Genomic DNA, 27,841 nt, shown 5'->3' with positions numbered 1-27,841 from the left:
GGAGTCTGCACTCACCTGAACCCCTGGTCGACCATACAGGCTCTGGAACTGTGGGAGGATCACATCTATCAGGGCAAGGTTCTCCTCCTGGGTGAATGGCTGTGACCTCTCCACAGTCCTGGACATGGTGCCAGAGGAATCACTATCAGCAGCAGTGGTCATGGATGAATGGATGTGCAGGCAAGTGCTCTCTCATGGGACCTGGCTGCCTTATATATGCCTGGCTGGCCTGTTCATGTATAGGAGTACAGATTGATTGGTCAGTCACATTAGCATCCTACGTTTCATCCAATCCCTTCAAACCTACCCCAGTGTGTGGCTTTGCATGGTTTCAGTTTTGATAATGATGTCAAGTCAACATCCACATTGCAACAATGTAGATTCTTTCAAACTGACTTCTGCTGTGCACCTGGTGCTCAAATTCAAAAATTTAACTCAGTCTCCATGGCAACCATCAGGCATTTAGGCCCTTATACTTGTCCCTTATGTGTCCCCTATGTGTTTTCATACATTTACACACAGGTACGGTGCGTTCCACGCCCTAGGGCACCCCACAAGCAGTGATACCGACCGTACAAGCGCTTGTACGGTCCGGATCACAATATGGGCGCTGGCGTATGCGTACGCCACAGTAGTACGGACTGTACAAGCGCTTGTGCGGTCCGGATCACAATATGGGCGCTGGCGTATGCGTACGCCACAGTAGTACGGACTGTACAAGCGCTTGTGCGGTCCGGATCACAATATGGGCGCTGGCGTATGCGTACGCCACAGTAGTACGGACCGTACAAGCGCGTGTACAGTCCGTACTACTGTGGCGTACGCATACGCCAGCGCCCATATTGTGATCCGGAACGTACAAGCGCTTGTACGGTCCGTACTACTGTGGCGTACGCATACGCCAGCGCCCATATTGTGATCCGGACCGTACAAGCGCTTGTACGGTCCGTACTACTGTGGCGTACGCATACGCCAGCGGCAATATTGTGATCCGGACCGTACAAGCGCTTGTACGGTCCGTACTACTGTGGCGTACGCATACGCCAGCGGCAATATTGGCCCAGGGACCCTATACACGCACTCCGAGCGTATGTACGGTGCGTTTCACAACCGTCAGTGGTGACAGGCGGCACACAGACAGGAATGGAGCGGACAGGTATTGCCAAGGGTGGACACCAATGCATTGTCTGTGCAATACCACATGTGTGTGACACAGGTGTGTCAGGATGTGATGTGGCACTTTACCCCTGAGGTGTGGGCAAAGCACATGTACGATGAGCTGTGTACACATGTCGTGTGTGATGGTGCGCATTGTACCACACATCCCCTGCACTCCTTTGACATGTGTGCATGTCGTACACACTAGTGGAGCCATGAGTCACTTGCATGTCCCAGTCACGGACACCCGCACCTGTCCCCTGATGCCAGGTACACAGAATATTACACATGACACGTGTATGGCTGCGTTGCACGCTGCAACCATGTCATGTGTGTGGCATGTCTTTCCATGATTTTGCTGTAGGTGTGTGGTTCAATGCATCAGCAGTTGCTGCTGCCAACATGTGTCTGTGTGTCGATGGGCATGGCACACTGTTCCGCACACCAGCCCACATATGTGATTTGCCATGAGGTGTGTATGTATCCAACTACACGGAGTATCAACACAAGTACATATCCACATGCTCCCTATGTATGTTCTGTCTCGACATGTACTCCTCAAAGGCAATGTGTGTGGCCTGTCCTATTCCTATGACATGTGACCAGTGCATATCGCATCCAACTACCTGTCTGTACCATACGCATACTACTTCTGCACATGTGTGGATGTCTGTGAATCCTGTGATGCGTGTGCATGTTCACTTACACTGGCCCACAGCTAGTCTCATGCCATGTCATCGTGATCTTGCCCCCCTCCGTTAGTGGCTGTCCCTTGGTAGGAGTGTCACCTGACTGGCGTACGTGGCCAGGAAATGTGGCACAGACCTGACTCACAACGTGGCATATGTGTATTGGCTGTGTAACATGTGCTCAGTGCATTGACGATGTTGTTGTACAGTGCTCACTCTTAGGTGTTCCTTCCATTTCACTGCAGGGCTCCGCCTCTCCCTCGACGTATGCCAGACATTGCTGCCCTGCATGAACGGGACTGTATACGCCGCTACAGATTCAGCCAACGGTTGATTGATGAGTTGACTGGCCGGCTGGAAGCACAACTCCTCCCGCGCCACAGGTATCCCAGTGCACTGACACCCAAGTTGAAGGTGATGGCATCCCTACATTTCCTTGCCACGGGTACGTTCCAACATACCATTGCTGATGTCGGGGGCATGTCCCAGACGATGTTCAGCCGTGTTCTGCATGATTTCTTAGAGGCCATGTTGGTTCACCTGGATGAGTACATTAAATTCCCAATTTGTGAGCAGTTGACAGATGTCAAGCGTGAGTTCTATGCCCTGGGAGGGATGCCCCATGTCATTGGGTCCATAGATGGGACACATGTTGCGTTGGTACCACCACAGGCACAGGAGGTGGTGTATAGGAATCGCAAACATTATCACTCCATTAATGCCCTTGTGGTGTGTCTGTCCAACATGGTGATTTCACATGTCTGTGTTCGCTTTCCAGGATCAGCACACGATGCCTTCATCATGAGGCGTAGCAGGCTGCCTGAAATGATGCTGCGGAACGAGCGAGCATGTATTGTTGGTGGGTAGACTCTGGCAGTTCAGTGTTTGGCGTCATCTTCCAATCTCACTGCCTGTGCTGACACACTTCTGTCCATGATGTTTCCTTGTAGGGGACGCTGGCTATCCCAACATGCCATGGCTGATGACGCCTGTCCGCAACCCCAGCACGGCTGCCGAGCACCGCTACAACAACGCACATGGGCGGACCAGGAGAGTCATTGAGAGGACGTTTGGACTTCTGAAGAGCCGATTCCGGTGCCTCCACAAGACCGGCGGAGCACTCCCATATGCCCCGGTGAAGGTGTGCAAGATCATCATCGTCTGCTGCATGCTGCACAACATGGCAGTGGAGGAAGCTGTTCCACTCATACTGGATCAAGATGACCAGGACCATCCACCCGTGGAGGATGAAGGCCTTGGTGACGGGGCAAGTGATGTGGAGGAGGAGGAGGCTGTGGAGGACATGCGGAGTCGGCTCATACGCAACTTCTTTGCTTAGTGGTGAGTTCCAGTGTCTGAGTGTGCACGCATTGGGCCGTGTGTGGCATGTGTTGCAATGTGTGTGTCCATCTGCATGTCTGCCAAGTGAGTCAGTGGTGTGTATTGAAGTGTCACTCAAGTGATGGCGCAATGGAAGGATGTTGTCTGAGGGTCATCATTGTCACCTGTCATGTTAACAACATGATACGTGTTGAGTACATGCTTGCGGATGTGCTCCTTTGTGCTGAATCCTTGTGTGTCTCTCTTCCACAGGTCCATGTGCATGCTGTCTGCTGGTGGCATTGTTGTGCTCCTGCTACTCCTCATGAACACAGCAACATGTGCTGATTCAGCGTCACATGCACGGGCAAGTGTTGAAATCTCCTTAGGGTAAGGGATGCCTCACGTCGTTTTGGGTGTGTGAATTGTTTGTAGTCTGTGTGCACTTCTCCGGTTCATGTGTGTTCCATTTGCATACATGGTGATCCTACATGGGGAACATGACATGGGGCAGGCTTCACCTGGAGCCATGGTCAGACTTGGTGACTGTCATGTGGCAGGGGATTGGGGATTGTGATGAGGCCATCATTGTGTGTAACACTGGCCTCGGAAACATACAGGTTGCACCGGGTTGACATGGTGTGTGATTGCCCCATCAGGGCCTCAATGGTGTATAGCGGCCTCTCCGTGGCAGCAGGGGGTGTTTAGCTGTTATCCGTCACTTGTGTGCCAGGTCAATGGGATACCAGCATCTGTGTTGCAATGGGGGGTGCCAGTGTTGCTCCCACATGTTCATCCACATGACCTGTGTATGTGTTGACAGAGTATCATTGTCATTCCAACACACATGACTAATAAATTTGTCCCTCTGTCTCCAAGGTGCCTCTTCCCTGTCAATGGTGGCCTGTTGCCACTGTGCGTGCGGCATGTCTGGCATAGTTTTCATAGGTGGTGCATATGTGTCTATGTGTAGAGTGACAAGATGCTAGGGGTTTGTCAGGGAGTGGGAACTGTATTATGCACAAGATGCACAGTTCCATCCACCTCAAGGCAAGAGAGACCATCCCCCAGGGCAACTACAACATCCGTGTCGAATCCTACCCTGCAGTCTACGGACATGTGCCTTACGACTCCCATGGTACTTGTCCATATCCGGAGTGCATCTGCACAGCTCTGCTACTGCGTCGGGCAACCAGGCCACATCAACGTCCAAACGGGATGGGGGGAATGTTTCACAGCCAGCTGCAGGATGACCTTCTCGATCCACGCCCACACTCATGATGCAGCCCACAACCCCAACACAACCATGTGGCACTGTGATCCTAAACTGCATTCTGGCATCTCCATGCATCCAACCTTAGCCTAGCCACCATTCTCAACATCCGCCTGACGCAAGCATGCTGCACATTGTAGGGACACATGTCTAGACATACCTGGGAGCGGCAAGCCAGGTCACTCCACATGATCCCTGACCTCTGCGCATGACTGTTGCTCCCCTGAATGTGTCTGTAGCCACAGTTGTGCGGGAACCACTCAGCTGGTTGGGCCCAGCACAGGTGAGTATGGTACTCCATGTCTGTATCAGATGAGACATTGGGACCCATGTGTGTCCTGGGCAAGACTGCGACCCCACGGTTTGGATGGTTGGAGTTAATTCTGAGATCAGGCATGCTTTGACTGTACGACACACACATGTATTGTAATAATGTAGAATCACGGCATCATCTTGTAAGTGTGATTAATTTATTTGTGGTGGGGTACGGGTTTGTGGGGATGACAAGAGGTGCACAGCGGGAGTGTAGAATCCAAAGTTCACTGGGGGAGTTGGTATCCTTGCCGTAGCAAAATGTCAGAGTCCATGCCACAGTCTTCGTCAACATAGGTCAGACAGTGACCAGCAAGTCCATGTGGCAGAGAATGTCATGTGCTGCTATTGGGCCAGAGGGCCAGGTGCCAGGCCAGGTGACCTGGGAGATGGTGATGTTCTGCTGACTCTCACAGTCTTTTTCGTGGACGACCCACCTTCCTGCGGGGACCCTCGGAAGCAGTCCGTGACGATGTCTGTGACGCTCCGTCGGATGAATCCTCCTCCTCCTGATCCCTCCCTGTGTCTGGTAATGGCCTTCGCCTGGTGCCACAGGGAGGGTTGCCCATGTTGTCGGCAATCCGACGGAGTACACCGGTCATTTGGGTTTGCACCGCCACGAGCTCAGCCTGTCTATCCTCCATCCTTCCTTGGTGTTGCAGTTGACAGGCATGTTGCTGGGACTGCAGGGTCTTCATCTCCTGGAGGGTCCCCTTGATGTCATTGAGGGTGGACGCAATCTGGTCCATGCCCCTGGTGTCACGCCGGTATGTATCCAGGATGTTGCTGACCTGGGACACTACCGGGTCCTGAGCTGCCTGGTCAGGTTCGCGCCTCCGCCGTCCTCCACTCCCGCCACCCCTGCCCACGTGCACCTGGCCTGCCGTTGTGGGTGCATCGGGTCTCCGGGACCCCTGAGGGATGGCATCTGCGTTGCCGCCTGCCTCCTCCTGGGTGCCCGGAGGACCGTGTCCCTCCTGGGCAGACTGGCTGGGTGGTCGTGTGCGGGCAGGGCTCCTGGACGTCTCCTGGGATGTGGCAGGAATGGGGGTGGTGGTTGGCACAGTTGTACCTGACGCAGGTGCTGCAGGTGGTTGGACACCAGAGGGGCCAGGTTGGTCTGGGTCATCCACGGAGTGGTGAGAGTCATCGCTGGCGGTGGGGTCCTCATCCCGCGGAGCCTGGTCCTGTGAGACTTCCCCCCCAGTGTTGGGGGGTGTTCGTCGACGTTGACCTGTGTGTGAGAGAGACAATGTTAACAGTGTCACATGTGGCATCCATGTTGCATGCATTTCTGATTTGGCACTCTTCCTCTGGGTAGTTGGATCTGTCCTGCATTCCTCTCACAGTGCACTTGTGCATGGCTATGTCCCTTGGCCACAGCTGTCAGGGCTTTACGCATGTGTGAGACACAATCTTAGTTGATGCATCTATTTGGGTACACAGTCAGCAGTGTGGTGTGCGGGCGTAGCGAGCCATGCAGAGGCGCCTTACGTGTTGCACTGTACGTGGCCAAATGGTGTTTTGGCAAGGCAATTTGATGTTGCAGGTAGGGGACTGAAGCATTTGTGACAGGGTTCTTACCGACACAGTGGGTGGGTATACTGGGTGTGTGGTTAGGTCTGTGCCTGCAGCACGGATGGACTCGTGCACAGATTGACACATGGACCGGTCTTCATCTACGGAAGGGGGGGTTGAGGCACTGCCAGACCTGGTCTGCATGCACACAGTCCACCGGCTGACGAGTGGACATGGCCACACCACCCAAGGGTGATTTAGTCTCCCTGTGTCTCCCTTCCTCCCTCCCTCTGTCACCCTCCTCCCTCCCTCTGTCGGTCTCCCTCTGTCACCCTACTCCCTCCCTCTGTCTGTCTCCCTGTGTCCCCCTCTGTCTCCTTCCCTCTCATTCCCCCTCTCCCTCCCTCTCTTTGTCACTCTCTGTCACCTCAGGCCAGCTTCCTGGGCACACACAGTTAGCCGGTCTTTGAATGGCCATTGGCTTGTTCATGTGAGTTAGTCCCTGTTCTCCGGGCACCCATTGGGCAGTGTGTCTGAGTGTAGGCTGCTGCTGTGGCGGTGTGTGCTGAGACTCTATCAGAGCGATGCATCTTCATTGTCTGCTGTTATGTGCAAATTGTGCCTTCAGACCCATGTCATCCTGCATGGCAGCCACCATTTGCAGGCAAGACAGTACTGTGTGGGTACACACAGTTTGTATGGCTGTGCCCTGGGCCATATGGGCTGAGGGCATTGTTGTGTGCTTGTGAGTTGCTCAATGTTAGTTTTGCTGCCCCCACTCCCAGCATCGACCACATCCTGTGTTGTGTTGGTGTTTTGTGTGGCCTGTGACTTGGCATGGCCCTGATTGATGCATGGGGCATGGAGGCGCTAGTGGCATGTGTGTGTTTGTGGAGTGTTGTTGTGTCCGGTGGTGGCTTGGGGGGGGTGGCATGCATGATTGATTGTGTATGGCATCCCCCCCATGTGAGGTGAGTTGTTTGTGTACTCACCAGGGTCTGGGAGTCCTGGCAGTCCGTGTAGTCCCTCCACCGCCAGCGTGGACATCACCTTCTCCTCCCAGGGATGGTATTGTACCGGTCTGGGGGGCGGCCCTCCTCCAGTGATGTTCCCCTGGTTGTGATTGTCAGTCATCTTCCTCTTGACCGTCCTCCGCAGATCGTACCACCTGGATTGGCACTCGTGCCTGGTCCTTCTGGTGGTCCCAACAGCATTCACAGAATCGACGATCCTCTGCCACATGGCCGTTTTTTCGGATATGCTGGTCTGTCTGACCAATGTCCCAAAGAGCTGTGGCTCGACTCTGAGGATTTCGTCGACAAGGATCTCCAGCTCCTCCTTTGTGAACTTTGGATTCTTGGTGGTGGACATGGCGTGGGGTGTGGGTGTGGATGGTTGTGGGGGTGTGGGTGTGGATGGTTGTGGGGGTGTGGGTGTGGATGGTTGTGGGTGTGTGGGTGTGGTAGTGGAGGTGTGTGTGTGAATGTGATGAGGGGGTGTTTGTGTAGGTGGTTGTGTGAAGGTATGCAAGTGTGAGGTTCAAGTATGGTGGTGTGGGTCGTCTGTGGGCTCTGGCAGCAGTGGGTCTGTTGCAAAGGCTCATGGTTTGTGTGTGTGGTCCATTTTTATTGGTCCATTTGTGGGTGTGGCTGTGTTTGAAATTTGTGTGGGTGTGTTATGAGGAGTGATTGAGTTTTGGGCCTCTGTTTGGCAGTTGCAGGTGAGTGTATGTGATGTTTGTGGGGTTGTTGGGCATGTTTGGTGGTGTGGGGAAACTCTACTTGACTCTCCTTGTGTAAATATGGTTTGTCCTGGTTCAGTACGTGTTTTTTTGGCGTCAGTACGGTCCGTACATGCACTGGTGGGGGTGCGGTCCGTACATTCCCTGGTGGGGTGGGGGTTTGGTGCGTACATACACGGGTGGTGGTTCGGTGCGTACATACACGGCTGGGGGGGGTTCGGGGGCGTACATACACGGGTGGGGGTTCGGTGCGTACATACACGGGTGGGGGTTTGGTGCGTACATACACGGCTGGGGGGTGTGTTAGGTGCGTACATACACGGGTGGTGGTTCGGTGCGTACATACTCGGGTGGTGGTTCGGTGCGTACATACACTGCTGGGGTGGGGGTTGGGTGCGTACATACACGGCTGGGGGGGGTTTGGTGCGTACATACACGGGTGGGGGTTCGGGGGCGTACATACACGGGTGGTGGTTCGGTGCGTACATACACGGCTGGGGGGGGTGTTAGGTGCATACATACACGGGTGGGGGTTCAGTGCGTACATACACGGCTGGGGGGGGGTGTGGTGCGTACATACACGGGTGGGGGGGGGTTTGGTGCGTACATACACGGCTGGGGGGGGTTTGGTGCGTACATACACGGGTGGGGGTTCGGGGGCGTACATACACGGGTGGTGGTTCGGTGCGTACTTACACGGCTGGGGTGGGGGTTTGGTGCGTACATACACGGGTGGGGGTTTGGTGCGTACATACACGGCTGGGGGGGGTGTTAGGTGCGTACATACACGGGTGGGGGTTCGGTGCGTACATACACGGCTGGGGGGGGGTTGGTGCGTACATACACGGGTGGGTGTTCGGGGGCGTACATACACGGGTGGTGGTTCGGTGCATACATACACGGCTGGGGTGGGGGTTTGGTGCGTACATACACGGCTGGTGGTTCGGTGCGTACATACACGGCTGGGGGGGGTGTGGTGCGTACATACACGGGTGGGGGTTCGGGGGCGTACATACACGGGTGGTGGTTCGGTGCGTACATACACGGCTGGGGTGGGGGTTTGGTGCGTACATACACGGCTGGTGGTTCGGTGCGTACATACACGGCTGGGGGGGGTGTGGTGCGTACATACACGGGTGGGGGTTCGGGGGCGTACATACACGGGTGGTGGTTCGGTGCGTACATACACGGCTGGGGTGGGGGTTTGGTGCGTACATACACGGGTGGTGGTTCGGTGCGTACATACACGGCTGGGGGGGGGTTCGGGGTCGTACATACACGGGTGGGGGTTCGGTGCGTACATACACGGGTGGGGGTTCGGGGGCGTACATGCACGGGTGGGGGTTTGGTGCGTACATACACGGGTGGGGGTTCGGGGGCGTACATGCACGGGTGGGGGTTTGGTGCGTACATACACGGGTGGTGGTTCGGTGCGTACATACTCGGGTGGGGGTTCGGGGCGTACATACACTGCTGGGGTGGGGGTTGGGTGCGTACATACACGGGTGGGGGTTCGGTCCGTACATACACGGGTGGGGGTTCGGGGCGTACATACTCTGCTGGGGTGGGGGTTCGGTGCGTACATACACGGGTGGTGGTTCGGGGCGTACATACACGGGTGGGGGTTCGGGGCGTACATGCACTGCTGGGGTGGGGGTTCGGTGCGTACATACGATGGGCGGGGGGGGTGGTGGGGTGTTCGGCGCGTATGCGGGCACATGTCTCCATGGTTGCTATGGGAGTTCGGTTCGGACGGTGTTTTTTGCGTACGGTTGTGAAATGGGGAGGACGGGAGCGATCGTACTTGCGCAGTCGGACTTTATTTTTCCGCACGGTGGGTTTTTCGCCCGGGGACGTGTCGGTGACTTTTCCCGACCCGAGGACGTGTGGGGAAATCTTCCCAATGCGATTCGTATGGACTTTTTTCCGTTCGAATCGTACTTGGCAGTTTGTACGCTACTTTGACGATTCGGACGGAAAAAAATCCGGATACAAGTCGGACGGGGAATTTTTTTACCGGATCGGAATTGGCACCCTAATCGTTTTTCAAACAGGGGCTGCAGAAGGTGCCGTGGGAGAAGCAATTTTCAATATCAAACTCAGCACAAATTTTACAAATGAGGTCACCCACAATAGACAATCCAAATGATGATGCAACATCTAGCACTCCAATTGTTCACAGCTTGGAAGCTGAAACTATCACTATCTTTAATCTATCAAGTTACATGTTATCATCTAATGAAATCAGCCTCCTGAGTAGAGGTCTGTCTTTGTTCCTACTGTACAGAGGGATTCTTTTGGGCTACCTGAGAGTGTTTAAAAAATCTGCAGATGGGTTAGACTCCGTTATTCTTTTGCTAAAGACCCAAACAATTTGGTCGCTAGTTCTAAGAAATTTCAGCATCCTTCCAATTTCTATCCTCCCCCTTCAATGATGCCACCTGAAAGTTTAACTTTTGAAAGACTGGCACTACAAGAAGTACTACAAATCAGACAAAATGTTGTGTGTTTGCCATACATCCCCCGCATTTTGAGAAAAATACCTTACTTTCTTTTAAATCCAATCAGGACATTATCATCAAACCAGCTGACATGGCAGGGGCATTGTGATCATGGATTTTGATAAATATGGCACTGAGATTACAAGGCAACTTGCTAATATTGCTATTACTACCCATTGCCCTCTGATCCCCTATACGGATGTATGACGTTACAACGCATGCTGTTACAACGCATGCTGTTACAACGAAAGTTTTTACAACGCGAGTGCATTGACAACGCAGGACATTACAACGCAAGTCTTTACATCGACTTGCACTAGATGGCGTGCTAACATTAAAAAAGTGTAATTTACTATTCCAACTCCAGTCCACGTAACAGTAGGGAAGGTGTTGGGATAGTAAACTACACTATTTTTAATGTTAGCACGCCATCTAGTGCAAGTCGATGTAAAGACTTGCGTTGTAATGTCCTGCGTTGTCAATGCACTCGCGTTGTAACAGTTTCGTTGTAAAGGTAGTGCGTTGTAAAAGTTGCGTTGTAAAGGTTATTCCCCCCCTATACTCCAGTGAATTACATCTTGTCAAAGATACACAAAAATACTTCTAACAACCCAAGACATCCCATTGTCTCTGGTTGTGTTTCAGTTTTAGAACCATTAGGTAAATATATAGATGCCATGATTTAGGACTTTGAACCTGATTTAGATTTTGTCGGACGGATTACTTTGTCACAATGGTGAGGGATATCCCATCTGCCAAAATAGAAATCACAAATTATAGTATGGGATTTATATTTCGGGTGACGGGATATTTGTTACCATTGTGACGAAATAACCCGTCCGCTGAAATATAAATCAGGCCCTTTGTTACTCTCACTACCACGTTTGTCAGGGATAGCTTTGACATTATTGGTCAAATAGAGGATATGGACTTTAATCCTAATTTGGATTTTATTGGTGGGATTTGACATAGAATCTTTATAGCAACATCCCACAATGTGAAGGCATTAAAGTTATTCAGAAATTATTGGATTCTAGACCACATTCTATACGGGTCCCCACTGATGTCATTATTTAACTTCTTGAGATTGCACTTATGCAAAACTATTTTCTGTATGTGGATCCTTTTTATCTATAGAAACAGGGTATTTCCATGGGGCCTGTTCCCACCGAATTTTACAATTGTTTATTTTGACAACTTTGAGATGACCCTAGTATTCACACCCAATAATCCTTTCCATAGCCCAAATCGTCTATGGAAAATATATATTGATAACATCCTTCTTATATGGCGGGGTAACATTGACCGTTTATCTCTTTTTGTCAATTGGCTAAATAACATGCAGACACATATTACTTTCATGTTTGATGAAAAAAGTAACAATTTACCATTTCTTGACTTATACCTACAGCTACAAGATGGTAAAATCGACACAACCTTATATAGGAAGGCATCTGAAAGGAATGCTTTACTACTGTACTCTAGCAACCATGCAAGAGGGCTTTGTGATGACTTGCCCTATGGACAATTTCTGTGTATCTGTAGAAATTGTAAATGGATTAAGGATTCTTTCTATGAAGCAACCATTTTGGCCCAAAAGCTACTATCAAGGGGCTATCGCAAACACATAGTATAAAGAGATTTTATATGTGCATGGTATTGCCATAGAAAGGTTTTACTTACCCCCGGAGAAAAGAAATTGAATACACAGATCCCTTTTGTTTCTACTTTTTGCCCATCCAGTAATATGGTGAGCAAAATAATTTAAAAGAATTGGGATATACTTCGATTCCATGAGCTGTTTTCAGATCCTCCACTCCCTACTGGGTCATTACAAAAGCCAGAATTGCACAGAATGTTCACAAACATCTAGTATGGAGGTTTTTAGAAACGATGCCCTATTCTACATCTTGAAACTATTTACCAAATGCCTTTATACTAATGTAATATGTGTCATCCAAATAAATCCCCTGTGGTCTGCTATATATTGGGCAAACCACACAAAATGATCAAGACTCGCATCATCCAACATAAAAGTCGGATCCGTTGTGGCACTAAGAACACTCCTATTGTATCTCATTTCAAGAACACACAACCACAGAGAAAATTATGTGGTCTGGCAGGTCATTGAATAGCCCCAACTCCTAAAACAGGGTGACAATCTCTCATATCTGCTCACACAACGTGAGTGCCACTGGATTTCCATGTGTGATATGGTCAATCAGTGGACTGAATACATGGGTCGAGTGGAACAGTATGATGACTATTTGACCCATTTTTCCGAGCATACAGTCACTTTATCTAATAATGTAGGTCCAAGTGTTAGTTACCATACTTTTATTTGTTGTACACAGATATTGACATCTTTGGATGCAGTTGCTCTGCACTAATTTGTAATTATGAAATTTATGGTAAAATATAGATTTGTGGAAAATGTTTACTGTTTCTGAACATTCATGTCGAATTCGGCTGTATGGCGCCTTAATTTAGATTGTACGCAGCCCTCATTCAATGGGATGGCATATCTGTCCTAAATGACTGTTTGCTCATTTTGTATACCTAACTACCCCTTCACTACCACGCTTCATTGATCTGGTTCCCAGGCTTTCCATTGTGGACCTCTTGGTAATTCCATCTAACTCCAATTACCGGCAAGCTTCTCATTGTGCGGTTTTGCTCTTGCATATTCAGGACTAATAATGTCCAAAATCTATGGTTTGGTACCCCTCTTGACTCCCATCTTCAAGACCGATGTGTAAGCGCAATGACATCTTGGGATGCGGTCTAGTTTTGTTTACGACTTCATACAGCAAGTCACTATGTCCACCATTTTTCTCAACTGATCAGATCTCTTTCTGAACGCCAGCATTTTCACCACCCATCACCGCCGATCCTTTAATGATAATTGATTTCCCTACAGATATTTATAATTTTTAAAGGTTACTTTCAGGCAATATCTAGAACAGATTGCCCCAAGGATAATCAGTTACCGATATTCTATATTTTGATTACCAGTTTTCCCCCTCGGGGTATCACCCCATGAAAGATTTCTTATGGACACCTTTCTACACGTCTCAATTGTGAGCATGCTGATAAGATTTCCTCACATTCTCATCATTAACTTTTCTTGGCATCTTGTGTGACTATTCTTTCATCCCAATAGGGAAAGACGTGCTGGCAATTACCAATTAGTGTGTTTTATTGCCCGTCACTGCAGTGTTATCTGGGCTTATGCACCGTCACACTTTTTACTCACCTTTTATCTGCATTCATTTATTTTCCTCCCTTTTTTCAACAGATCTCCTGGACTTGACTCAGGTGCACTTGATATGGCCTTTTGATACCATTTACAATTTATTTATGATCAATTTCCTTGCTAAAACATTTTGCCCTTTAGGCAGCAATCATGTCAGTTGTGCTTATTTTGTCCTGATGATGATCTGTTAAAATGTGGAAGGTCGATATTGGTGTCAACACTTACCGGCAGAAAAAGGAAACTTGTTGTGCAATGACAGCACATAAAAACTTTGAACTCATTAGATTCATACGTAATATTAATTGATTGTTTTCTTTTCACTGCTCTTTTGTTTTCATGTGTTTTACTTTGCGCCGTTCATCTGACTTTCACGAGCACTGTGTTCTTTTTGCACCTGGAGCACTTCTTCAGTTCATATTTGAAGCTTTCTTTGTAATTGCATATAAAATTGACTAAATGCCTTTGACTTTTTGTGCCTGGCTACATCTATCCCCTTTCTTCATCATAACTTAGTTGGTTGTTCAATACATGTCTTTTCAGTATTGTAAAGATTTATTTGATTAGTTTCTCTCCTACTGATGCCCTTTGGGACATTGTTACTTGGTACAAAAAAAAAACAGTTGTCTATTGGGTGTACGAGTTAATCCTGTTGTATATATTATTTGACTACGTGCAGGCCATCTTTTTTGCTAAACATGTTCTCTTCTAGAACTGAATAGTTCCATGATGAGTCTCACAAATCATAGGATAAGTAAAAGACAGGATATTACAATCCATCTTTGTTTTATATTTGCAACAACATTTTCCCTGGAACGCTTTTCAAATGCATATATCTCCCAAATTATTTAATAAGAAGCATGTGGCTCGCATTAGATTGTTGAGTTGATTAGAAGTATTTGGATGGCCTAAGAATTGTGCATGAGTAGATATCTTAAGTCAGAAATACAGGGAGTTTGCAGTTCCTAAGGGTAGGGGAAGAAAGGTCTTTTCGAAAAATTGCCCTCAAACACCCCGAAGGATGTCATTCTTCATCATTAGGCCTTGTTCCTCGTCGGGCCGGCGCTGCAATGCCCGACGGGCACCCGCAAAGGGGCTCTTTGGCGGAGATCTTTTTTGGATGAAGCCGTAGGGTGAGTGCGGGTGTGTGGGCTAGGTAGTGCGGTGAGGAAGTGGGTTAAAATAGGTCTAGGGCTGTCCTAACTAAATGTGTTTATTCCCAGGGGGCACTAGCCTAATTAAAAGTGATCAGCTCCAACTGAATATATAATGATCCTACAGGGCTAGTGTTGTGCATAGGGTCGACATGTTTCATGCCAGGTTAGCCCCTAAAGGGTCTGGTGGCACTTCATCAGGACCAAAAGAATGATAATGGGTATTTTAGCACTACTGCAAATCTGGTTCAGTGGTTTCTTACCTGGTAACCAAAAGTAGTTAAACGCCCCGGGTTGAGTGATCCTGAGGTAAAAGACCTAGGGGAAATGGGGAGGGAAATAAAAATAGAACATAAGGACCAAGGTCTGGTTAAAATCCAAATCAAAATGTACAGTTGTTATGCTACAAATGACTAAAGTGTAAAATAGGTGACACGCCAGTTGTAATGGCCGCGGCTATATCCTGCAGCTGAAGCTAATATTCATCCGTGCACCACCAGTGATTGGGTTGGTGGTGGCGACTCCAACCTTGATTAAATAGTTCTCGCAGTGGCTAGAATCATGAGAGAGAGTAGCGCCAGCATCTGTTACCAACATACGATTACACATTGAGGGATTATGTCAAATGCATTGTATTCATTTGATATGGCACGTTTTTGAGATAATTCATAACAGACACACCAACTCAGGCATTCGTGCGGCACATTCATTGTGATTGTCAATCTCTTAGAAAAACTGCAGTTGCTACTAGATGGAAGTTCGACCACCAAAGTTAGCGTCCCTTGAGATAAAGATGGTCCCATTATGGGTGTGCTGGTAATTTAATAAAATAGTGGTACATGTAACAGCGAGACCGAACTTGCCGTAGGTCACCGTTTATGTTACTGGGGACTCACCCCTAGAGATTAGGGCTTGTGCTGGTGGGGATGGCAGAGCACCTCGTTGCTCTGATGCTAAAAAAGAAAATAGAATTCACAATTTTACAGTGCTTCTCTTACCAGGGACTTGATGCGGCGTTCTACAAACAGATACGAGCATTCATACTCACGCAGGAGGCAGTGCAACTAGCGGCCGATCTACCCTTGCTCCGGGCCCCGTAATGCTTGCTTCCGGGTCTGCGGTATTTGAGCGAGCCGCGTGTTGCATCATTATGTGGTCGACTAGACTGCAAACCGGGAAGGCCATCTTAGAGAGGAACATTATTAACAAAACAGTGTTCCTAGATATGTGTGTGCACGGAGGTGAGGGGAAAGGTATGAATAATGGACTGTGGCCCATGGCAGTGGCCTCGCTTGAGTCTAAACAATTGGAGGGTTACTAGTGGCAGTGGCAATTGATTGAAGACCGAGGCGGAATAATGAGCAAAAAACCATATTGACTACTCAGTGTTCCTGATCACAAATGAACACTGGGTGAGGGGATATGTAGGATAAAGCACTTTACTGTGACCCATGAATGTGCCCTACGTACGTATAGACAATAAGAGGAGTTATCCTATTATCGATGGCTGTGGTGTTCGTTTGTCAGGCAATGCTGGTAGTGGAAGTCTGGCACTGCGTCTGACCGCTCATGGGTGGAGAGAGCGATGTCAAGTGGGTTAGTTGTGCCTATATGTGAGGATTTGGATAGAAAGCTCACAGTTGGATCAAGGAATGTTATATCGGCGTGGGCAGAGAAATGGTGGCATGGCCTCGCCTAGGGCAGCATATGGTAACTGGACCTTCAAAACTATAGCCCACTTGGGGGGTAATGTGGAAGTTGCTTATGGACAGCCAAGCATGAGATATTGATGAAATTGCGGGCAATTGAGTAAATGGCGGTTCAACTCAACCCCCGTGTATGTGAGGAGAGTTTGAAGACCCAATTCCGTTCTTTTCTAAAGAGGGCCTCTTTAGATACCTGAAGGAAAGCTTCCAAAACGGTCCAATTTAGGTCATTGGTGGTGTGATTAAGTTCAACAAAATGCACACACATCTTTGTGTTAGTTTTTTTACACCTTATGTTGTTTCTGTGCTCTGTCATTCTTGTTTTTACTGGGCGAGTACCTATGTATTGCAATTGACAGGGGCAGGCTATAAGGTAAATACAATTGCGTGTGTTGCAGTTTGTGTGTTTATTTTGATGCCACGTCAAGGAATTGGTTAGTGTGATTGTTTTGGTAGCCTTCGTAAGTGGGCAGATCACACACTGTCCACAAAGGAAATGGCCAATTACCGGAGATAGATTCCACAGGGTATTTTGTGGTGGAGGAGTATTTTTCTTGGTCTAGTGTTTCTCAGCAGGTCTTTCAGATTTGCTGTGCGTTTGAATGCAAATCTTGGTGTATTCAGGGGATGGTCACCTACACGGAGAATGTTCGAGTGCTTTTTTATAACCCGTCTGATCATATTGGATTCTGGTGTGAAGGTTGCTACACATGTCATTTGATCAGTGTTGGCTCTGGGTTGTATCTCAAGGAGTGCGTCTCTGTTGGTGTTGCGTGCTCTCTTCTGAGCAGTTCTTATTTTGGTAACTGGATACTGTCTTTGGACCAGGTGGTTTGTCAGTTCAGATGCCTGTGATTTAAAATCCTCCAGATTACTGCAATTGCGTCTTATTCGCAAAAACTGCCCATAGGGAAGAGTTTCTCTCAGGGCCTTTGGGTGGAAGCTACTGAAGAGTAATGGACTGTGGCTATCAGTAGGTTTTTTTTAAGTGATAGTGTCCAGTCTGTTGTTTTTTCAACTAATCATTAAGTCAAGGAAGGGTAGTTCAAGGTCAGAGGTGTTAGCCGTAAACCTGAGGTAGGGATTGAGGCTATTTACCCAGGTCAGGAATGTGGGGATACGATTGGCATCACCCTTCCAGAACACCAGTATGTTGTCTATATAGCGACGCCACAGGGAGACGTTATTCATGAAAGGGTTGGTTTCAATGAGCTCATATCTCGCCTCAAAGTCTGACATGTAGAGACATGCTAGACTAGGGGCAAAAGTGCTGCCCATTGAAGTCCCCTGGGTCTGATGGTAGATCTAGTTCTCGAACTGGAAAAAGTTCTCTGTCAATGCAATGTGTGCGCATTCCATAATAAAACTTATGGTAGTGGGCGATGTCCATGTTGTGTTTCGCAGGATTTGCTCTATTACCTCAAGTGTGGTTAATTGAGGAATATTCGCATAGAGGGCTTTGACGTCAAGGGTTATCAAGACGTAAGGTTGTATGCCCTGTAGGTTGGTGGTCTCAATCAGATTCAGGACATCCCTAGTGTCCTGAAGGAAGGTTGGCATGGTTTTAACCAAGGGTTGGAAAAAATGGTCACAAAATTTAAAGAGTGGTTCTAAGACTGACCATATGCCCAAGAAAATAGGTCTTCCCGGGGGAGGCTGTACCATCTTGTGAATCTTGGCAGTGTGTAAAAAAAGGGTAGTCTGGGATTGTCATTGATGGGTTTTAGCCTCATTTTTTTTATCTATCCTTGATTAAGTGAGGAGGCCACCAGGGAATTAATACGTATTGTGAGGCACGGGGTAGGGTCCTGGAGGAGGGGAGTATAGTATCTGACGTATTGAAGTTGACGCAGACATTTCGTCCTATATTCAGTGGAGGACATGATCAGAATTGCACCTCCCTTCCCTGCTTCTTTGATGGTGATAGTGGGGTCATTGGCCAAGGTTCTAATGGCCTCTGTTTCCAATCTGGTTGTGTTGTGAAATCCTCCATTGGTGCGTTTCGATGTAATCTCTTTTAGAACTGCTTTCTCAAATGTGAGAACCTCTGGTTGTACCAAGCTGGAGTTAGGGCTGAACATGGAGGGCTTACGTAAGTCTGAATCCACAGGTGAAGATTCCGGTTGGTTCCCAAAGAAGGCGTTCAAGCGGATTTTCCTGAAGAAGTTATCGAGTTCACTATTGGTGCGAAAGTTGTCCATTTTGGGGGTGGGCACAAAGCCCAAAACTCATTTTAGGATGGTTGTTTCCACATAGTTGAGAGTTCTTTCTGAGAGGTTTACGATTAGTTTTTCTTCTCCATGTGGCTTCTCAGTTCCATGTGTTGTTGTTGTACTTGGTCCTGCCATTGTACCTGCTGCTGTTGGTTGTAGCCGCCTCTTCTTTTTCTGCCTCTCCCTCTGCCCCAGCCTCTGCCTAAAAAAGGTTTTGGTTGGAAGAGGGCAAACGGTGGCTGATGGCCTGGTGGAAAGTTAGGGTATTGTCACATCGGTGGTCCCTGGTAGCGTGGCAAACCATATCCATACATACATCATGTTGGGTGGTGCTCGATGGTCTTGTTGTTATTGTTGGTCGCCCCGACTGTCTGTATTAGAGTTGCTGCTTGTTGAATAAATCCTTCTTTGGGAAGTGTGACTGTCATCGGAGGAGTCATCTTCTACTACTCGACAGTAGTCATCCTTGAGGTATCGGTAGATTTTCTCCTTGCTGAATTTAGAGATGTATTTTTGCAGTTTGGCCACCTTTTTTCTCATCAGGTAGTCTTTGTTTTCTGCTATTTCGTTATTGATTTCTGCCAATTTAGATTTGAAAGCCTTGATGGTAATGCTGGCTTTGAGGGCTCCCTCTGCCACCGTGATTTTAATGATAAGATCGTCAGCTAGTCTTTTGGCGGTCTTAATAATCAACACTAGCAAGTCCCTGGTACATTTCCAGGCGACCAGGGACCATTCCTCTTTGAATTGCTTATCCTCCAGGAATATTCTGGGTGTGTTAGAGCCAATGAGACCGTTTGGAGCTACATTAACTCGCAGGTATTCGGTCATGATGGCCCCGTGCATGATGATTTTCATGAGTTGCCTTTTCATTGTAGTGATCGTATTCCAATCACTACCCTGGCTACTGGAGGAGGCTGCTCCATCCGTGTTTAGCAGGGTGGGGGCTTTAAGTATCTCAGAAACCAGGTTGTCTCTAAACAACAATCCTTGGTTGTTCTCCATGTTTTGATAGGTCTATTGAAACCTGAATCAAAAAGAAGGGGGTAGGTCCCACGGCTGAGCCGCCGTGCAATGACTTTTTGAACAAGAGGAACCAGGAGCTATATTTAAGCAGGTCCTGCACACATTCTCCAGGGAAGTAGTCAGAAATACAGGGAGTGTGCAGTTCCTAAGGGCAGGGGAAGAAAGGTCTTTTCTGAAAAGTACCCTCACACATCCCGAAGGATGTCATGCTTCATCATTGGGCCTTGCTCCTCGTCGGGCCAGCGCTGCAATGCCTGAGGGGCACCTGCGAAGGGGCTCTTTGGCGGAGATCTTTTTTGGATGAAGCCGGAGGGTGAGTGTGGGTGTGCGGGCTAGGTAGTGCAGTGAGTGAGTGGGTTAAAATAGGTCTAGGGCCAGCCTAACTAAATGTGTTTATTCCCAGGAGCCACAAGCCTAATTAAAAGTAATCAGCCCCAACTGGATATAATGATCCTACAGGGCTAGCGTGGTGCATAGGGTCGACATGTTTCATGCCAGGTTAGCCCCTAACTGGTCTGGTGGCACTTCATCTGGACCAAAAGAATGATAATGGGTATTTTAGCACAACCGCAAATCTGGTTCAGTGGTTTCTTAACTGGTAACCAGAAGCAGTTAAACCCCACGGGTTGAGTGATCCTAAGGTGAAAGACCGAGGGGAAATGGGGAGGGAAATAAAAAGAGAACAAAAGGACCAAGGTCTGGTTAAAATCCAAATCAAAACATACAGCCGTTATGCTACAAATGACTAAAGTGTAAAATAGGTGAAAACGCCAGTTGTAATGGCCGTAGCTCTATCGTGCAGCCGGAGCTAATATTCATTTGTGCACCACTTTGGTGGGCGAACTTCCATCTAGTAGCACCCGCCGTTTTTCTAAGAGATTGACAATCGCAATCAATGTGTCGCATGAATGCCTGAGTTAGGGTGCCTCTTATGAATTATCTCAAATGTGTGCCATACCAAACGATTACTATGCATTTGACATAATCCCTCAATGTCACCATGTGTAATCGTATGTTGGTAACAGCTGCTGACGCTACTCTCTCTCATGATTCTAGCCTCTGCGGGAACTATTCAATCACAGGTGGTGCATGGATGAATATTAGCTCCGGCTGCACAATATAGCCACGGCCATTACAACTGGCGTTTTCACCTATTTTACACTTTAGTCATTTGTAGCATAACAACTGTAAGTTCTGATTTGGATTTCTTCCCCTACCCTAAGGAACTGCACCCTCCCTGTATTTCTGACTACTGCCCTGGAGCATGTGTGCAGGACCTGCTTAAATATAGCTCCTGGCTTAAATGTCTTAAAAGCACTCCAACCTATTCACCCAAGGTGGCACCATTTCTCATATGCTCCTTTTGCAACACATGAGAGATGTCATTAGTTATTTTTGCACAATTCTTCATAAAGTGATTATAAAATTGGCTATATCCAAAACAATCTGGAGCCTCTTTGACATTGGTAGGGTAATGCCACTCTAATGTTACTGAAACCTTTTATGGATCCATAGAAAGAGGAGAAGCAATCAATGGGAATCCAAGCTTCTCAATTATTAGGTCTGCAAACTAAATGATATGTCTGAAGTCTTGATAGCGTCTGACTCACAGCCAAATAAAATAAAAAATTGGAGTTGCCTAAGCTGTCTTCCATGTGTTGCCTTCCTTTGTACACAGAAGATAAGCACCTTGTAAATTAAGCTTAGAGCAAATTGGGCTTCCATAATTAATTGATTTGGGGTAAATGGCATTCAACCTTGATTCTAATGTGATGTAAACATCTAATATCAATTAAAGGACTCAGGCCTGATCTTTCCTGAGTCTAAAGAGGAAGATTGTACAGTTTAAATGTGTAATTTCTGCTTCAAGTATCTCTTTCTGTTAGAAAATAAATATGTAAAAATAACACTCACGTCAGTTGAAATGGCACATTAACATTCCTTGTGAGGTAATTTTGACTTAGCAAAAACTGAAGAATGAGCATGGTACTGAAGTGGCACTGAAGAAATATTACCAGGTTAATAACAAGTGTGGAAACTTGTATTTGCTGCGCACAATTCACATGGTATATGAACACCACTAGGTAAACATACATTCACAGGTTTTCCATTTATTTTCTATTGAATATTCAGTTTCAAACCAAAAAGTTTATATGCTCTCATGCGTTTATACATAACATTGTGAAAACAAAATCTTTGCTTGGTACGTCTGTAATCATATAGATAAGATTCAACAAGACTTGTACATATACAAATTTATACATTGATGGGTGCTCATGCCCAATGCATTTCGGAACATAATAGTTCCTTCCTCAGGGGCAATTTCTGAAATAAAAATAAAATAATATACTTTTAATGCTTGTCCATTTGGAGGCTCGAAAAACACTGCTTATGATAACTTTAGGTTGTTGGAATTTCAAGATTAATATGGTTATGGTCATGCATATTGGAATGATGTTAAAATGATGTGCCCTAAATGTAGTGATGTGAAATCTCTATATGACAGAAAATCTTACCTTCAGTAGGCAGTTCTAACTTGCATAGACCAGCAATCCTAATGGAAAACAAACTGTAAAGACTAAATGTCAATCATGTTGCGATGACAACCTAATTATGCCCAAAGATGAGATAGCAAGCCGATGTTGTTAAAAATACACTTAGATTACTAGCTCTTACCTCTTAAAGGTTTGTCATACACGTGTTCTGAAACACAAACCACCAAAACTAGGGCATCAACATCTGCCTACGGTATGCGTAAAAATTCTGCCAATTGCACTTGTGGGCCATCTGCCCATAATCATCCTAGTAAACGGTCTTACCTCAATAACACCCATTCTAACGAGTATCTGCACGAAAAAAGCAACAAAATAGAGAATTAGATTCTTACCCTGGCGTAGTAAATAACATTAGAGACGCATCTCGTTATAAACTAGAACCGTCATATCCGATGGTGCTCCGTACCTGAAAGCGTACTGATGGCGTTCAAGAAAGTGGCTTCCGTGATGTTTGCAAACATCTCACCCGAGTGCTCGCGGTTATAACGACGCAAACTCGACGTTAGTGGTTAACAACAATGACGGACTATTACTAACAGTTCCAGACGAATGTTCCATGGGCGCCATGATTAAAAAGTGCCCTTTGTGACGATATGCATTCTCGTATCACATTGAAAATAATGTGAATCGGGAAACAAACGTAAATTATGAATCTAAACAAAGACTAAAAGACGTGCTATTAGGCATTCGTGTCCTGATCGTGAACAAAATGTTAGTTCACTGTATTGTGAAGATGTAACATACTTCATGCCGCTAACAAGAACGGCTGTATGATGCTATTAACAGAATAACACCTCTGGTAATGGACTGATGATAACCGTGACAACAATCCTACGTGCTGTGAGAAATGCGCTGACATTTTTTTTTTGTTGTTATACCAAAATGACAACAAAGCGTAATCTTATCTCCATGCTATTACGAGTGTAACAATTATAATTGCCCATCAAAGAAAGAAAAGAGTGAAACTCTTGTTTCTTTGTATATATTGTTTACTAAAATCCTTATATTATGTGAATAGAAGAAACAATATGAACCGTACTATGCCCAAAGATTAATTGCAATACAAGCTAAAACCCAAAGCGCTAAGGAGTATGCGATACAGTCACAGAGCAATAGCTATGAAACTATTGTGGGGTTATATGGGTTAGATGTAATGAATGCCTACTGGATGCAATGTGTGTGTATTTGTCATCCCCATGTTTTTAGAATTAAATGCAATTTTGTATTTATTTGGTGGGTTAATTATATTTGGACCATCCAGAATCTATGATTTATATAAAACATGACATATCTAGTCTGTTATTCATTCCTTTTAGGATCATGGTGTCCTGAGTTTTGATCCAATACACCTCTCGTTGAAGCAATTTGATGGTATTATCAACTCCTGGTTGGATCTTGACTTTCTCTATGATTTGGAACCTCAATTGAGAAATAGAATGGTTTGCTTCTATCCAGTGAGCCGCCAATGCTGAGTTTAAATTCTTGGTTCTTATCCGACTTTTGTACTCTGTAAGTCTGATTTTGATTTTACGTTCTGTTTTACCAATATAAGTCTTACCACACGGGCATTTTATTCCGTATATTACGTTGCTGGTATTACAGTCACTCGTATGTTTCATTGGTATTGCTTTTCCTGTCGTGGGGTGTGTAAAAAAGTTGCCTGGAATCACATTATTGCAATGTGTGCAACTGAAACATTTAAGGGTGCCTTAGGCAATGTAGGAATATCATTAACGTTAGTTTGAGATAATAATTCTCTCAAGTGTTTCTCTCTGGTGTAGGCATGTAATGGAGGTTATTGAAATATATCATTGAAATCTGCCTCATTGGCCAATAACTCCCATCTCCTGTTGATAATTCTTTTAATGACTGGGGAGCTTGTCGTGTATTTAGATACAAATACGATGTTATTGTCTTTTTCGCCTTGTTCATGATGAATAGTTCCTTGCGTTCTATAATGGCAGCTCTCTGAATGCAATCCTTTCCGGGTATCCTCTTTGTTTATACCTTTGTCTGTATTCTTCTGTCTTGTCTGAGCACACTTGAGGGTCAGAACATATTCGCTTGATCCTGATAAATTGGGAACACGGTAAGTTTCTGATAAGACTTCTTGGATGAAAGCTTGTATGATCTAAAGCATTATTTCGAACTGTAGGTTTAGTATAAATTTGAATTTCTAAACATGTACGTAGGATTGTTGTCACGGTTATCATCAGTCCATTACCAGAGGTGTTACTCTGTTAATAGCATCATACAGACGTTCTTGTTAGCGGCATGAAGTATGTTACATCTTCACAATACAGTGAACTGACATTTTGTTCACGATCAGGACACGAATGCCTAATACCACGTCTTTTAGTCTTTATTTAGATTCATACTTTACGTTTGTTTCCCGATTCACATTATTTTCAATGTGATACGAGAATGCATATCGTCACAAAGGGCACTTTTTAATCATGGCGCCCATGGAACATTCATCTAGAACTGTTAGTAATAGTCCGTCATTGTTGTTAACCACTAACGTAGAGTTTGCGTCGTTATAACCGCGAGCACTCGTGTGAGATGTTTGCAAACATCACAGAAGCCACTTTCTTGAACGCCATCAGTACGCTTTCAGGTACGGAGCACCATCGGATATGACAGTTGTAGTTTATAACGAGACGCGTCTCTAATGGTATTTACTACGCCAGGGTGAGAATCTAATTCTCTGTTTTGTTGCTTTCTTCATGCAGATACTCGTTAGAATGGGTGTTATTGAGGTAAGACCGTTTACTAGGATGATTATGGGCGGATGGCCCACAAGTGCAATTGGCAGAATTTTACGCCTACCGTAGGCAGATTTTGATGCCCTAATTTTGGTGGTTTGTGTTTCAGAACACGTGTATGACAAACCTTTAAGAGGTAAGAGCTAGTAATCTAAGTGTATTTTTAACAACATCGGCTTGCTATCTCATTTTTCAGCATAATTAGGTTGTCATCGCAACATGATTGACATTTGGGGCCATATGTAGGTAGCCTAACATTTACCACTTCATAAATACCGAATTTTACCGATTCGGTATTTATGAAGTGGTAAATGATATGTAGGTAATCCATCGGTAATATTTACCGATTCGGAATGGGTCGGTAATTTAGAATCGGTATTTACTGATTCGGTAATGGTAACTGGCTTCCCATTGATTCCTATGGGCCAGGAGGCCCATAGGAATCAATGGGAAGCCAGTTACCATTACCGAATCGGTAAATACCGATTCGGTAATGGGGGGAGCACAATCAAGGGTGGCAGGGTGTCACAGTGACACCCTGTTGCACCCCTGATTCCTGCATGTGTGCACATGTGCCACACATACATGCCCTAAGGGCATGTATGTCTGCCACATTGCACACTTCAAAGTGCAAATAAATGCTTTTTTCCAGCTATTCGTCATTTACCACCAACTTTTAGTTGGTGGTAAATAACGAATCCCCACAACAACCACACACTCCCCCTACATATCATTTCAGGATTCGGTATTTACCGAATCGGTAAAATTACCGAATTAGTAATTTTACCGATTCGGTAAATTACCGAATCCTGAAATGTGCCCCCTACATACCAAAAGCCTGAATACCGGTCGGTAACGGGATATTTACCGAAAATCGGCCGTTCCGACCGGTATTGGGCTTCCTACATATGGCCCTTGGTCTTTACAGTTTGTTTTCCATTAGGATTGCTGGTCTATGCAAGTTAGAACTGCCTACTGAAGGTAGGATTTTCTGTCATATAGAGATTTCACATCACTACATTTAGGGCACATCATTTTAACATCATTTCAATATGCATGACCATAACCATATTAATCTTGAAATTCCAACAACCTAAAGTTATCATAAACAGTGTTGTTCGAGCCTCCATATGGACAAACATTAAACGTATATTATTATATTTTTATTTCAGAATTTTCCCCTGAGGAAGGAACTAATACGTTTCGAAATGCATTGGGCATGAGCACCCATCAATGTATAAATTTGTAAATTTGTATATGTACAAGTCTTGTTGAATCTTATCTATATGATTACAGACGTACAAAGCAAAGATTTTGTTTTCACAATGTTATGTATAAACGCATGAGAGCATATAAACTTTTTGGTTTGAAATTGAATCTTCAATAGAAAATAAATGAAAAACCTGTGAATGTATGTTTACCTAGGGGTGTTCATATACCATGTGAATTGTGCGCAGCAAATACAAGTTTCCACAATTGTTATTAACCTGGTATCTCTCTCAGCAACAGTTGACAGCTCTTGCTTGCTGCAGCACCAATTTAAAATAAGGCAAAACTTTATAAATTGAGGAGTGCACCCCCTACCCTATAACAAATATAAGACTGAAGAAATATTAGCCACAATCAAATGTGAGGGGGACCCTCTCATCTCTTTGTTAGGTTACCAATAACGATGTGAAGAATAACAATGATCATGACAAAACTGCGTTGGCGAGGATATTTTCCTAATAGATCGATCAACATATAGATTGTGCCTCTTCAAACAAGGAGTATCAAATGTAAATGGGAATGTATAATGGGGAGATGCACAAATGTTAAAAGATAACACTACCAAGTGAGTTTTTTTTAATTTAAATTTCTTTATTGCACAGTTTATAATACGCCCCCATCTTTTCCCACCCCCACCCACCCATGATCCAACCCATCAAACAAAAAAGACAATTTCATCCTTAGGGAGGAAGCATACATTAATATACTGACAGTATGTCAATCCTAACATGTAATTAATCTACAAATTCATATTCAAATCGCCCAAGTGCTGGCCCCCAAATCTCACAACCCTCCTACGCCGCTGCCATCGTTACTCCCTAATGCCCTCTGAGCTCCCCACCCCCAGCATGTCGTTCTTCATCTACCTCTTTAATCCAGGTTCTCAGGGGTGCCCGGATTTCCAGCCCTCTCTTCCTTGCCCACCACCGTCACCGGGCATATACCGCTGATTCCAATCGATATACCGCCAAAAGTCTGGCCATTCAGTGTTGACTATTTGGTGAAACTGGATCCAGCCAGCAAGTGGCCAGACAGAGTCTTAATACTGTCATGGTGATGAATAGAAATACCTGAGTATGCCATGGAACTTCTGCATCTCCCACCCCTAACACAATTAACTGGGGAGTGGTTGCTATTCGAAGCCCTGCTACCAAATCAGACATTCCTCCCATTACTGAAATCCTAACTACTGGGTTATGATGTAACGTCCGGATAGCTTTAATAAAGCCCCTGCCCAAGCCTTTTTTATCCATTATTGGCCATAAGAAAGGCCAGGAGACCCTATCAAATGCTTTCTCTGCATCAAGCAGAATTAAAGCCATAGGGTCTCTGGCAATCTTTGAAGCGTCAAATAGGGTAATTACCTGCCAAATGTGGTCAATTGTACT

The sequence above is a fragment of the Triturus cristatus genome, chromosome 2_1, assembly GCF_964204655.1.
Source record: "Triturus cristatus chromosome 2_1, aTriCri1.1, whole genome shotgun sequence".
Taxonomy (NCBI): Eukaryota; Metazoa; Chordata; class Amphibia; order Caudata; family Salamandridae; genus Triturus; species Triturus cristatus.
This window is presented reverse-complemented; position numbering follows the sequence as displayed.